Genomic DNA, 13669 nt, shown 5'->3' with positions numbered 1-13669 from the left:
GAAGCTGGGACTCGGTGGTAGAGCACCTGGTTTGAATGGCAGAGGTCCCAGGTGCTTAATTTTGGCATCTTTAGTTAAAGCATATAAGATTGCCCATGCTAGGAAAAAAAAAACTTTCTCTATTTGAAACTCTGGAGTAGGCTTTCTCAACAGGGATTTCATGAAACCCTAGGATAAAAAAGTAATTTTAAAATTATAGGGTGATATGGCCTATATATAGTTATGGCGACCTCCCTCCCTCCTCCCAAAATAGCCAGTGATGGGCCTAGAGGAGTTGAAAGGGGAGGGGCCCAGTCATAAAAATCCTTGCTGACTGAGGGTCATTGCAACTGGAGTCAAGTGAGGTAAATATTCTCATTTTAACTGCATTGGTGAGGTATGACAGGGAACAACAGAGTGGCAGATGGCTGCCGTAGCTGTGTTCCCAGCTTAGCAGAATAGGCCACTGGACCATTTATGGTGATGGAGTGTGATGTCACATCCGGTGGGAGTGTTTGGGGGTGTCACTTCTGGTAACGTGACTTCCAGGATTGGGGCAGGGAGGTATGGCCTGTTGACATCACTTCCAAGGTTTCTTGAAGTCTGAAGAGTGTTTCAGGAGTTTCTCAACAGTAAGGCTGCTCTGGGTTTGAAAAAAATAGTGTCAGAGAGTGCATGCTTTGTAGAATATCTTAGGTTCATCTTCAGTCTTTTGTGCCGTCCTACCGGAGACTCTTTTCCTCGGTAATTTTAAAAAGTAAGATATTCTGAGTACAAATGAGTCAGCTTGAGTGCAGTGGGGGAAAGGTGGAGGGGGTTCTCTGCAGAGGATGAGACTTTTAGGGGGGAAGACAGCCTCTAATGAGCTCTACAGGGGAGGGGCTCCCTTTGGCGTATTAAAGAAATACCATACTAGATGAAAGAGAGCCTCCGGTGGCTGGCTTGTGCAAGTGCAGTCCCTGTGTGTACCTGCAGGAAAGACTCCTAGATCAGGGGTAGTCAACCTGTGGTCCTCCAGATGTCCATAGGCTACAATTCCCATGAGCCCCTGCCAGCAGGGGCTCATGGGAATTGTAGTCCATGGACATCTGGAGGACCACAGGTTGACTACCCCTGTCCTAGATAACCAACAGCTACAGGTATGTGCAGCAGTGTTTTCAGTCCTTGGCATTGCGAAGTCATGGAACTGCCTAGCAGGCCACATTTGCCAGAGGGAGAAAATCACACTGATAAAGCCCAGGAAGCATTCTTCTTTCACAGACCTTTAAAAAGCGATATTAAACTTTTTTGATTTGGTATTACTTAGGGAATGTAGACAGTCAGAACCAGAGAGAGTCCTTGATGAACCAGCTTCATAATGCGAGATTGTGCTTTTTAAAACTGTAGTCGGACCGGTGTACATGGGAGGCAAACCAGGCCTAAGCCTTCTATGAAAAAATATATATTGTCTGATAATAAGAAGTTAATGAGCAGTGACGCTTGAGGAAGGGCAATGCTGCAGGATGTACCAAAGTCCTATCTGCTTTAACATACCAAGTATATGAGTCAGAGTGTGACAAATCTAGCAAAAGCCTTGCTTTAAAATGCTGTCTTGGTTTTCGCAACATGCCGAACTTAATCCTGCTGTGTATATTGGCCCTGGACTATTTTGGGTGGGGGGATTGGTGCCTCTTCTTTCCATGGATTTGGGATTATGCGTGACACTCAGGGGCTTTCTTAATAAAGCCTGTAGGATGCAGGCAAACAGATCAGAGGGAGAAGGGATTTGATAGACGTGTTCTGTGTGCATTCCTTCTCAAGGACCTCTGTGGTGTTTATACTGCTTTCTCTATCCCTTTTGGGGTCCTGTTGCTTGCTTGGCTCCCAGTTGTTTAGAAACTCAGAACGGAGCAGTCTGGAAAGCTGAGATTCTTAAGATTTGCCAGAGATGGGCCTTGTCCAGAGTTGCTTGGACCGTGATAGTGTTCTATTACCAGCATCCAAGCCACCCCACCTCACTACATACCTGTTCCAGAATGCCTTCCTGTCTGTAGCACATAGCTCTGTTTGTTCTGGATCTGGCATTAGCCTGAACTGTAAATTACACTATGGGTGGCTTAATGTGAGCTAAAATGGCCCCCAGAATTAGTTTTGCTGGGCATAGATTTCAGCTCTTGCGAGTTTGACAGTAAAGTTAAGCACATCTAGACATGTGCAGAGTGTGACCTTCAAGGGTAGTCTTCTGTGATGGCTTCAGAGGGCACAACTCCAACTTACAAAATAAAAATAATTAAAAAAGAAAACATTAGATAATATTAATTAAAATCAAACTTGAATCCCCCTCCAAACCAATATCAAAATGTAGATCATAAAAGCAGACCACAGACAGCTTAAAATAACAGTTTCCAAATAAATTCGTGTTTAAAAAAAATCAAATCTGGGTAAACAGAAACACAATGGTCTGGTGCCTAAAACAAAGCAATAAGAGTGCCAGGCAATCTACAAGGGGAAGGGCATCCTTTAAACAAGGTGCCAGCACTGAAAAAGCCCTGTCTCTGCCGCTCACCTCACCTCTGAATGTGAGGGGATGGAGGACAAGGCTTGTGAGACAGGCCTTAATTGGCGGGCTGGGCAATATGGGGGGAGGTGGTCCTTCAGTGTTACCTGTACATTTTATTTTGTTCCTGTTGTGTTGGTTTAAGTTGTGTAAATCTGCCCAGAGTCTCAATGAGAAATGCAGAGTATAAATTAAGTGAATAAGCAGTTAGAAGAGTAGTAATTGGAACCCAGGTCTCCCTGGCCCAACATGATAACCATGATGCTACTCTAGCCGTCTTGATTTTAGGACAGGTTGCTTGCAATCACAACAGCGACACACCACAACAGCATGGCTGCATCTTAATGAGCAGCAAGAGTGCAGTTCCCTGGTGAGGCAGCCGTTGTGTGATTCCAACAAGTTGCCTATGTTTTAGAACGGGCAACTCCAGCCTGGAGGGGGAGCACAGACCCCTGCGTTAATAACACCCTTTAGGTGGGGATTAGCAGGGCTTTCCTCTGTTCTCTTGCCTTTCACTGTACTAGGCAGATGTAGCCACTAATAACCACTCCCTTGGAGACCCTTGATTGGCAGCTGTGCCATGCAGGGATCAAGGATGCTTGCTGTGATCCCCCCCAAAATTTCAGCTACTTTTGCACTCCATTCCAAGGCCATTCTTTTGGTGGCCATGCCTTGCAGCAGAATGAGCTACTTAAAAAAAAAATACAGCAGATAATTATAAGCTCCATCCTGGGCTGAGAGATTCTCCAACTCCTAGGAAGGGATCACCTGGAGGCAGAAAGTGAACTGCCAGTCTCTCAATCCACTTGAAAGGCAATGCTAAACAGGGTGGCATTTGCAAGCTGTAATGATCGTAGGTGTCTGCAAAGTGAATGGGTGGGAGTACAGATAACAAGGGTGATGGAAATCTGACAAGGTGCCCTTTATTTCCCCCCCTGGAGTGATTTGAAAAGACAGGATGCGGCTAATTAGCTAGAGGTTAAAGTGCTGAAAGAAACGTAGTCTTCTCAACTCCAGATTTATAGTTGCATGAGCTCAGAGCCTCGCTGGAAAACTGAAATTAGTTTATTTTTAATTCATAAGAATAGTTTTTCATCCTAAAATAAAACTGGCTATTAATGGGTGGGCAAAAATAGCCAAAAATACCTTTATTAATCAACATAACTCTCCTTCCCTCTGCTTCTACAGTGTATTTCCTTTATGAATCTGACATTGGCTTCGATCCACCTGAATGTCTTCTCTGATGGAAGGCTATTCACCTGCGAGCGTCACTTTCTTTCCACCCTTCTCTTCTTGTAGTTCGAAGTGCCTCCTGAAAAGCAGCTTCTGGAGCGGGGCCCCAAGTCCTCCAGGAGTAGCATTTCAGGGAATACTTTGGGCTGCAGCCAGAGGGGTTGGAGAGATGAGCCAGTCATGCTCTGTGGGCAGAAAAATCAGTCCTTCTGCCGAAATGTCCCAGTGGGTCCAAGCCATACCTCTGTAGTGTCTGCTTAGGACCTGTGTAAGCACTTGATGAACAACCCTAAACAGGACCATACCCATTCTTAGGTGTATTCCATGGGACTTACTCCCAGGAAAGCATTCTTAAGTAGAGTTAGCAGACTACACTAGCAAGGCTCAGTCTTAACATTTCAGGTTGCAAATAGTAGCTTGGGTGTTTCAATATTCTCCCCCCCCTCCAATATATGAATACTGCATATAAGAACCAACTCTTCTCCTTCTCCTTCTCCTTCTCCTTCTCCTTCTCCTTCTCCTTCTCCTTCTCCTCCTCCTCCTCCTCCTCCTCCTCCTCCTCCTTCTCTCCCCCCCCCTATACAAAGACTACATCAAGGTGAAAGCTAAGAAGAACACATTGAAGTGTCTCTTTGATTTGCTGGTGTTCTGTACGCAAGGATTCTTTTGTCATGGGGGAGTAGTTCAGTATTCGAGTTCTCTCTGCAGTCTGAAGTGATTACAGGCTGTGGGAAGTCCTACCATTACCTGTTTATTCTGCTCATTGTATGAATCAGTACTGTGGCCCAATGCACATGTTCAAAACCTGCTTTGAAATTTGACAGCTGCTCCTCTGGGCAAATTGTTTAACACACAGTGTTCAGCAATATTGTTTTCTCTTTACCACATGGCCACAGGCAGCATGGGTTAGCAACAATGTGGCTGAAATGGCCACAAGTACCTGGTAAGCTGGTTCACCTGAGTGGTTCACCTGAGTGTGTCAGTCATGCTGATGTTATCAGTACCCACAAACCACTTAAAATAGCAGAATCACTTTTAGAAGAAGAGTTGGTTTTTATACCATGCTTTTCTCTACCCAAAGGAGTCTCAAAGCAGCTTACAATCGCCTTCCCTTTCCTCTCCCCACAACAGATAACCTGTGAGGTAGATGGGGCTAAGAGAACTCTGACAGAACTGCTCTGGGAGAACAGCTCTAAACAGGACTGTGATTAGCCCAAGGTCACCAGCTGGCTGCATGTGGAGGAGGAGTGGGGAATCAAACCCGGCTCACAAGGTTCAAGGCTGCCACTCTGAACCGCTACACTAAGCAGGTGCTCTCTTTGAGGCCAGCTTGCCTGCTCTGCCCTTGCATAGCTGCTGAGAAATCTGCTTCTGTTCAGGCTCCGTTGGGAATCAAGTGCAAATCCATTGCTGGCTCAAGGACAGCTGCTGACATAGCAGAGCCATTGCTTCCATTTCCACCTCAAATGGGACGTGCCACTCAGGGAGGCTTATGTGGCTCTCCCCAGGACAGACAGCCCTTTGATACAGCAGCCTCAGAACCACTGGGCCAGTTTCCGAGCCTCCACATTAGCACCGCTTTTCATTGGTAATTTTTAAAAAGGGAATGTCACTGATTTTTTTTAAATGGTAGATGATGTAAACCGATTGCACCCCCTCTCCCCCAAGCATGCAAAAAACCAGAAATCTGCTGTTAGGTCATAAAAGTCTGCTTGCTAATACCAGGATTTCTATAAGCCGAATTCCATCGCAGGCCATCCCTGTGCTGTAGGCTCATTAATATGAGCAGAATGCAGATTGAAGATGGAGAGAATGTGTTTTTTCCCTAGCTGGGAAAGGTTGCTTCCCATGGTGCCAGCAGAAGCCCTGTATTTCTTAGCATATTTCAAGGAAATGACCTACCAGGAGCTTCCAGCACTCACTTTCTGCATGTGTTTTTGGGGCATATATGAAGCTGCTCTGAGTAGCTGTGTGAACTAGGACTTATTTGCTTAAACCCTATTCAGTTATGTTTTTTTTAAATCGTTTTATCTGCATTAATTGTACTGTTCAAAATCCTGTTGAGCTTGTAGACACGGGACAGGAAATGAGATTGATCTGTGCAATCTCTCATTTTGTGATTAGTCCTACAAGTCTGTAAATTTGTTCTGAAAGAGCACACTGCCTTTTTATCACGTACATCAGTGAGCAGAATGAACATTCCATTGGGAAAAATTATATGATACTTTCTCCAAGGGGAGTTTTTCGAAATACAGGGAGGAAGGAGTGTGTGTGTGTATGTGGGGGGTATGTGGATGGTTGTAATTTTCATCAGTAAAAGTATGTGCTCTGCTCTAATGTACAAATGAAAACAATCATTCTGGGTTTGAGGAAGGCACAGAGGGTGGTGGCTGCGCAGAGAGGTAAAAACAATGCTAATTTTAGTAGAACAACATCCTCTCTTCTAGGAAATTTAAATGCTGAGATTGGTTTCTTTCTTTCTTTCTTTCTTTCTTTCTTTCTTTCTTTCTTTCTTTCTTTCTTTCTTTCTTTCTTTCTTTCTTTCTTTCTTTCTTTCTTTCTTTCTTTCTTTCTTTCTTTCTTTTCTTTCTTTCTTTCTTTCTTTCTTTCTTTCTTTCTTTCTTTCTTTCTTTCTTATTTTATTTTATTATTTTATTTTATTTTATTTTATTTTATTTTATTTTATTTTATTTTATTTTATTTTATTTTATTTTATTTTATACTTCTTACAAAGTGATGTCATAAATTCCCCTCCTCCCCTCCCCTCCCCTCCCCTCCCTTCCCTTTTCTTTTCTGAGTGCGTGGAGCTTGGTGGAGTGGCCCATACTGGTTTAAGCTAGTATGGTGTAGTGGCTAATATGGACACTTTTAATCTGGTGAGCCAGGTTTGATTCCCCACTCCTCCACATGCAGCCACATCGGTGACCTTGGGCCAGTCTCACAGGGTGTCTGTTGTGAGGAGAGGAAGAGAAGGCAATTGTAGGCCACTTTGAGACTCCTTTGAGCAGTGAAAAGTGGGGTACAAAAACCAATTCTATTTCTTTCTCTTTCTCTTCTGCAGCTCCTCCTCCTCCTCCTGTGCAGTCTTTCTAGTATATTTGAAAGCAATAAGGCAGAGTGAGATCTGTGTTTAAAAGGTTAGGAAGCCTGTGGAAAAACTTACAGGCAAAAATAGTTTGGCAGTTCTGCTGTTCTCTCTATTCAGAAAAATTTATATTATTCAGGATGCTCTCGTTTTTTCTGCTGTCGATCAAAGTGGCAGGAGGAGAAAAATTTAAACAAAAACACATCGACATCTTGTGCATCATGATGCCACTTCTAAGCAAAACCTGGATGTGACAGAATAGCTCTAATAATCACCAGAAATGGTGACTTCTGGTGATTCCTACATTTGCCCTGGAAGTGACATTGTAGAATACATGAACAACAAAAATGGCTTTATTGTCCTGGAAAGGACCCCCAAAACCTTCTAGAACTTTCCAGGCACAATCTGGCAACTCGAAATATTATCTGTCCCAAAATATGTTCCCAGATTTATTTATTTATTGTATTTATATACTGCCCTCCCCTGACACTCAGGACAGTTTACATCAGTGGTCCCCAACCTGCGGGCCGCGGCCCGGCGCCGGGCCGCAAAGGCCATAGCGCCGGGCCGCGGCTCCCTCTCCCCACCCCCCCCGCAGTAAAAAACTTCCCAGGCCGCAAGCTTGCGGCCCGGGAAGCTTCTTACTGCGGGGAGAGGGAATCAGGGCCGGGCCCTGCCCGCGTAGCCGGATCCACGGGTGCGGCCCGCGGGCGCGGCCGGGCGCGGCTCGCGGGTGCGGCCCGATTCACGGGTGCGGACCGCGGGCGCGGGCGGGCGCGGCTCGCGGGCGCGGCTCGTGGGCGTGGCCCGCGCGGTCCCTGCGGGCGCGGCCCGCTGCCCTGCCGGTCCCCAGCCTAATAAAGGTTGGGGACCACTGGTTTACATGGAACGCAAAAAAACAATAGATGGAACTTAGTTTTTTCCATAACATACAAATAACTACTATAACAATAATAATATTAACATTAATAACTATAACAGAGGTAATGGACTATAACAGTGCAAATAGGTACAGGGGCAGAAGGCATGAATGGATTTCTAGGAGGGAGGGAGCAGGGCCCATTAGATGTTGCTGGTTTCACTCGGTTTCAACCAAATGCCTGGCGGAAGAGCTCCCTTTTGCAGGCCTTGCAGAACTGTTTTGGCTCCATCAGGGCCCTGATTTCCTCCGGGAGCTCATTTCACCAGAGAAGGCTCTGGCCCTGGTTGAGATTGGGCGGGCTTCTCTAGGGCCAGGGATCATTAGCCGGTTGGTGGTGGCGGAGTGTAAAGCTCTTTGAGGGCCAAAGACAGGGAGGTAGTCCCTCAGGTACACAGGGCCCTGACTGCAATGGCCTTAAAGGTAATTACCAGAACCTTTAGCCTGATCCAGAATTCAGCTGGTAACCACTGCAGTTGATGGGGAATGGGCCGAATATGGGACCTCCATGGAGTTGCTGTGAGGACCCTGGCCGCTGTGTTTTGGACCAGCTGTAGTTTCCAGATCAAGGTTAAGGGCAGGCATATGTAGATTGAGTTACAGAAGTCAAGTCTAGATCTCTTTCTTATGAAGTTACCTTTATGTAAGGTTGTTCTTTAACATGCATAGTTTACTTTCCAGGACAATAAACTTTGTTTTTTTCCTTAAAAATCTGTTTTCCTTCGTACTTCACTTGGGTAGCTGTGAGATTAAGAATGTACTGGCCAGAACATACATATCTTTGGCCTCTTTCTCAGCTGTGCTTGGTAGTGTGATGGGGAAATGTGATGTGGTCAACAGTCCTCAGTCAATCCCCAAATTGATATATACTACCATCAAGAGGACAGTGGCAGCTTTTCCCGCCCAAAATATATCAGTGTCTGCTCCTGCCATCCTAAGTTACCACCCCCACCTCCAAATAAAAAGCACAGAACCCATATCCCTGTAAATCCCATGGTCTGGTTCATTCATTCTAGGACCACAGAATGAGTCCCGAGGCCCTAGAGCCCTTTGATTCTTACCAAAAGGCTTCTGCCCCTGAGCCATGTTTATGGCTTTATCTCTGCAGACAGAAAGGGATGGGAAAACTACGACTTGATAGCATGCAGCTGGTGACCTTGTTTCCCGGTTCACTTCCCTTCCCTGCCAAACGTAGTATCTCCTTCTGCAATATTTTACCCTCAAAAGATGATTTAATTGAGCTAAGATTCTGGGATAAACATTCAGACGGTATCAATCTGTGCTTAAGGAAGAGTGTTCAGATTCCTAGATTGTTTTGAGGTGTCACTTAAAACAAACAGAAAATCCTCCTGACAAGCTCTTCTGAGACAAGATACAATTCCAGTTTTCTTCAATACAACCCATCACAAGTAGATCCAAGGCTTCCTAGACCAAGCATTTCCATTTTGTCTCTATGTGTGAAGGAGAGAAAGACAGTGTAGGCCAGGGGTAGTCAAACTGCGGCCCTCCAGATGACCATGGACTACAATTCCCATGAGCCCCTGCCAGCATTTGCTCATGGGAATTGTAGTCCATGGATAACTGGAGGGCTGCAGTTTTACTTCCCCTGATGTAGGCTCTAGGAGATGAACTGGTAGTTCCCATCTTTGGTATTCAGCCCCCCCAGCCCCCAATAGTGAATGTAAATTGTGTTCACACCTCTCTGGGAAGGCTGGAGCTTAAGCATGACTCAGTGCAGATGTTCTCCCCTCAGTGGGGTTATCTACACAAGTGAGTCGCCATACTGCATGTGAGGTGTCAGTCATGACGAATTTTCTAGCTTCTGAAATACTCTTAGAGGCTGCAGAACTTCCTGTGGCTGAGATTTGTGAACTCTCGAGTGATGCATTACGTTGCTCCCACACGTAGATGACAACTACAAATCAAGAAAGTAACACTAAGCAATTCTGGAACTGCTCCCGAGAGTATAAAATGCGTGAATCTTGCTCTGTAGGGTGATTTCCTGTGGGCCTTTCCCAAAAGCAGAATGCAAAGCTCCCAATCACATCACATCACATCACATCACATCACATGAATGGCTCAGTTTAGAAGTAGGTAGAGTAAATAGGAACTTCAGCTATTAAAACTGAAGGCATAGATAGGGAGCGAGCCGTCTTGCACAGTTAGCCCTGTGCCCTTAATGGGGATTCCTGGCTGTCAACACTTAGTACTTCCCCCACGTCAGGGGGAAAAATACATTGCAAATCACAGATTTTATTCCCTAGCTGTCTCCCTTTCTGGAAGGAAAATGTATAGCCTAGTTTCCCTCAATGACTTCTTCCAATCACAATGTGCAAGCAAGGACAGTGATAAAAGGAGAAGTAGAAAAGAAGAAGAAAATGAGTTAAAGTAACAATCTTGCATTTGCAAAGGAGCAGCTGTTTGGCACATTATTAATCCTGGTCTCAGAAAGAAGAATATTTACAGTCAGCATCCTCAGCCTCCTGCCAGTGGCCAAACCATGATCCTGTGAAGCCATGAGAAAAGAGCACCAGGGACATAGCCAGCTCTTGAAAATGTGCCAAGCTGTCTCGGTCTTGAAGGTACTCAGGGCCTCTCCAAGATGCTTTTGGTCTTGGAGTTAACCATTTATGTTGTTCCAGGCTGTCCCGGGGATATGAGGCAGGAGCCCGGTATCCTCCACCGTGCCTGTGCCCCGTTTCACTGCAGACAGCTTTCTTCCCTTTTCCATGGCTCAAAGCATCCGAGAGAATGGAAGCATATAGCCAGGCACCCTTCCATCATGACAGATCCTAGTGCTGATATTTTGTGATGTAATTGCCTGGATTTGGATCTGACAGCTGCATTCCACATGCTCTGGTTTGCTATGGCAGCAGAACAAGCTTCCAGTGCTGCAGCCACTTCCGCTTGCACCATGTTTGTCAGTGCGTCTTTGAGCAAGCGGAAGTACACTCTGCAGAGGGGGCTGTCCAGCATGTATGGACTGCAGACATAGGATCATCCAAGGCAGTCTTTTGGAATTAATGTAAATCCTTTAGATTAGCGATCCCCAACCTGTGGGTCGCGGACCACATGTGGTCCGTCGACTAATTGGAGGTGGGCCGTGAAGGACGCCTTCTCTCCCCCCCCGGACCTTTACTTCACCCCCCCCCCTGGACCTTTACAACACACTTCGGGTGTCATTGTCTCCCATCACTCCCAGATGGGACTATCTCGTTGCAGAGAAACAAGCTCAGGGTTCCCATTGATTTATCATTGTCATGAGTTAAAATTTCCATGAAAATAAAATGTTCCTTATGTTCATTGTTGTGGCGTGTCTGTATCTTATTTTGAAGGGATGTTTAAACATTACCATAGCGATCAGAGAGCGTCAGGGCAGTGGCTGAGAGTAGAGGAGTAAACTACCCCCCCCCCCACCGGGCCTCAGTAAAAGGCATTGAGTGGTCCCCGGTGATAAAAAGGTTGGGGACCACTGCTTTAGATGGCACGTGTTGAAAAGGAGGCTGGATAGAAATACGGTATTTTTAAAGAACTTTGAAAGCCTCTTTCTCATAAAGAACTTTGAAAGCCTCTTTCTCATAAAGAACTTTGAAAGCCTCTTTCTCATGCCTTTATGGCATGAGCAAACAATAGCATTCAGAATGAAATCATACAGATGAGAAAGGCTTGATTTTTTGCGCTTAACTGTCATGTTTACGTTGTCAAGTGGACTTTTTGGTCCTTTGGCTGAAGAGAAAATGAAAATGTTGTTATTGGACTGTGAAAAACTCTTAACACTGGCTTGGATCCATCAGAAGACATCCATGTACACGAGGGTTCTTTTGGAAGTGTGGGAAAAACCCCCTCATGCTAGCCTGTTATACGAAGGTGAACATAGCACATTTCCAGAATTATTTTTTCTGCTTATGCAAGACATTGCACAACCAGGTTTTTTGATGCTATAAGAAACAAGAAGGAAAGTGCTAGGTATTGCGTAAGATCTTGCAAAGACAAACTGCAGTAAGTCCATTTGTTTTTCCAGTTGTGCATCACTAGATCCAAGCCAGAGTGGTCTGATGACAGAGCTACCACTGTTTGCACATTGCATGGCAAGCACATGTTTGCATGATGAATACACAGACAAGCACTGCTTCGGTTAGGACAGTGGTAGTCAACCATTCCAGGCTTGGGATCCACTGAGTGTGGGACCCATTGAGATACAAGCAGACAACAGGAAGTCATGTGATAGGAAGTAGGGGAGTCAAAGGTAGGAAGTCTCTGGCTTCCAAGCCATGAGTATAAGTGGAAGATCGAGAGATCTGGGGACAGGAAACACAACCCAAACCCTAGAAGGTATGCCATAATATGGAGGAAGCTAATGGTCAGAGTCATGGGCTGGGAAGCATAATGCACTTGTTCTCAGCACAGCAGTTTCCCCCCAAAAGGTAGACAAAAAATAGGGCTTGTAATATAGTGGGGGGTGTAATTTGTGGCTGAATCCATTAAGGCAGGAGGGGAAAGGTTGTGGACCCCCTCTGGAATTCCTACGGACCCCCAGGGATCCATGGACCCTGGTTCGGAATCCCTGCCCTAGTGTGTTGACATTACTTCTGGGTCACATCAGAAGCCATGTTATTGCAACAAAGACCCAGTTGTGGCTCTTGTAAGTGCCACCTCCTGCCAGTTGCCTTGTCCTCCTGTGCTTGGCAAGTCTAAGAGTGAGTGAATATATGCTCTCTTTCAATATGTACTCAGGTTATAGAACCAATCTTTTCTTGAGGCATGCTAGATAAACTTGGCTCAAAATTTGAATTCCTTTTATCCTTAAGCAGATTAAGCAGTCCCCTAGAAAATATATGGATATCGTTATGTAGCTTAGATGATCAGTAGCTCTGTAACGCTAGCATGCCAGTCACATGTAAAGTTCTCCTCTGGAAACGTGGAATAAGGCAACTGTGCAGCGATTTTGCCATTTGGTCACAGCTAAAAACTATCAAAGCTAAGTTTAAGAAGCAACAGGAGTACTGGGAGAATGCGAAACATTCCAGACAGGCTAAAAATGTCGTATTTTAAGCATCCTATTCCGTACCAAGAGGAAACAAAGACGTTCAGTAGAGCCTTATTGAAAGGACATTTTATTCAGAAGTGTCTGGCCATGAAATATTATTGGTCTATAAAAATGATTCATTCTGCATCGATGCTGCCATATTGTTGGCCAAAATGTTGTCATTGTTGATTATTGTCCTTTCCCACAGTTTTTCCATGGGTTGGTTTCCAGCAAGGCAAGGTTAGGTTTGGCTGCTGTAACCTGAACCACTAAAACCGTTCTGTCTCATAAATCCTTCACTCGCAGCTGATTACTTCCTTTGAATTACTATTTGTGGAACTCCTTGCTGCTGAAAATAATGTTGGACACATTATTGTAAATTCATATAATGGGTCTTTCTTCAACCATCAACCAGATGGGTTAAATAGAAACCAATAGAATCTTAATCAGTATCAGAATCCTAGTTGGGTCTGTTTGGTGGAGCTTATTTAAAGGAAAGTGCTCTCAGGGTTACATGGTAAGTGACCATTTGCTGGTGTTATGCACTGAGATAACTTGCTGATTAGTTTTGAGCAGGGGTAGTCAAACTGCGGCCCTCCAGATGTCCTTGGACTACAATTCCCAGGAGCCCCCTGCCAGCGAATGCTGGCAGGGGGCTCCTGGGAATTGTAGTCCATGGACATCTGGAGGGCCGCAGTTTGACTACCCCTGGTTTTGAGTATAGAATCAAGGAGGAAAGGACTTTTGGAGCAAGACCAGTATAAGAAATATCACTGATACGCCTTCAGAGCATTTGTGAATTATGGCCAGCCTGGTAAGACAGGGAAGGGAGACTTGGATGATAGAGCCCCAACATTAATGGATGCTGAGTTCAGTTTTTGCATTTGCATC

General features: G+C 45.2%; 1 protein-coding gene across 5 annotated transcripts in view; it reads left to right on the top strand.

Moving 5' to 3' along the window:
• PREX1 (phosphatidylinositol-3,4,5-trisphosphate dependent Rac exchange factor 1) overlaps positions 1–13669 on the top strand; it is a 253178-nt gene that overhangs the window by 117687 nt on the left and 121822 nt on the right. The gene's annotated exons all lie outside the window — the stretch shown is intronic.

This window comes from Paroedura picta, chromosome 4 (assembly GCF_049243985.1).
Source record: "Paroedura picta isolate Pp20150507F chromosome 4, Ppicta_v3.0, whole genome shotgun sequence".
NCBI lineage: Eukaryota > Metazoa > Chordata > Lepidosauria > Squamata > Gekkonidae > Paroedura > Paroedura picta.
This window is presented reverse-complemented; position numbering and strand designations above follow the sequence as displayed.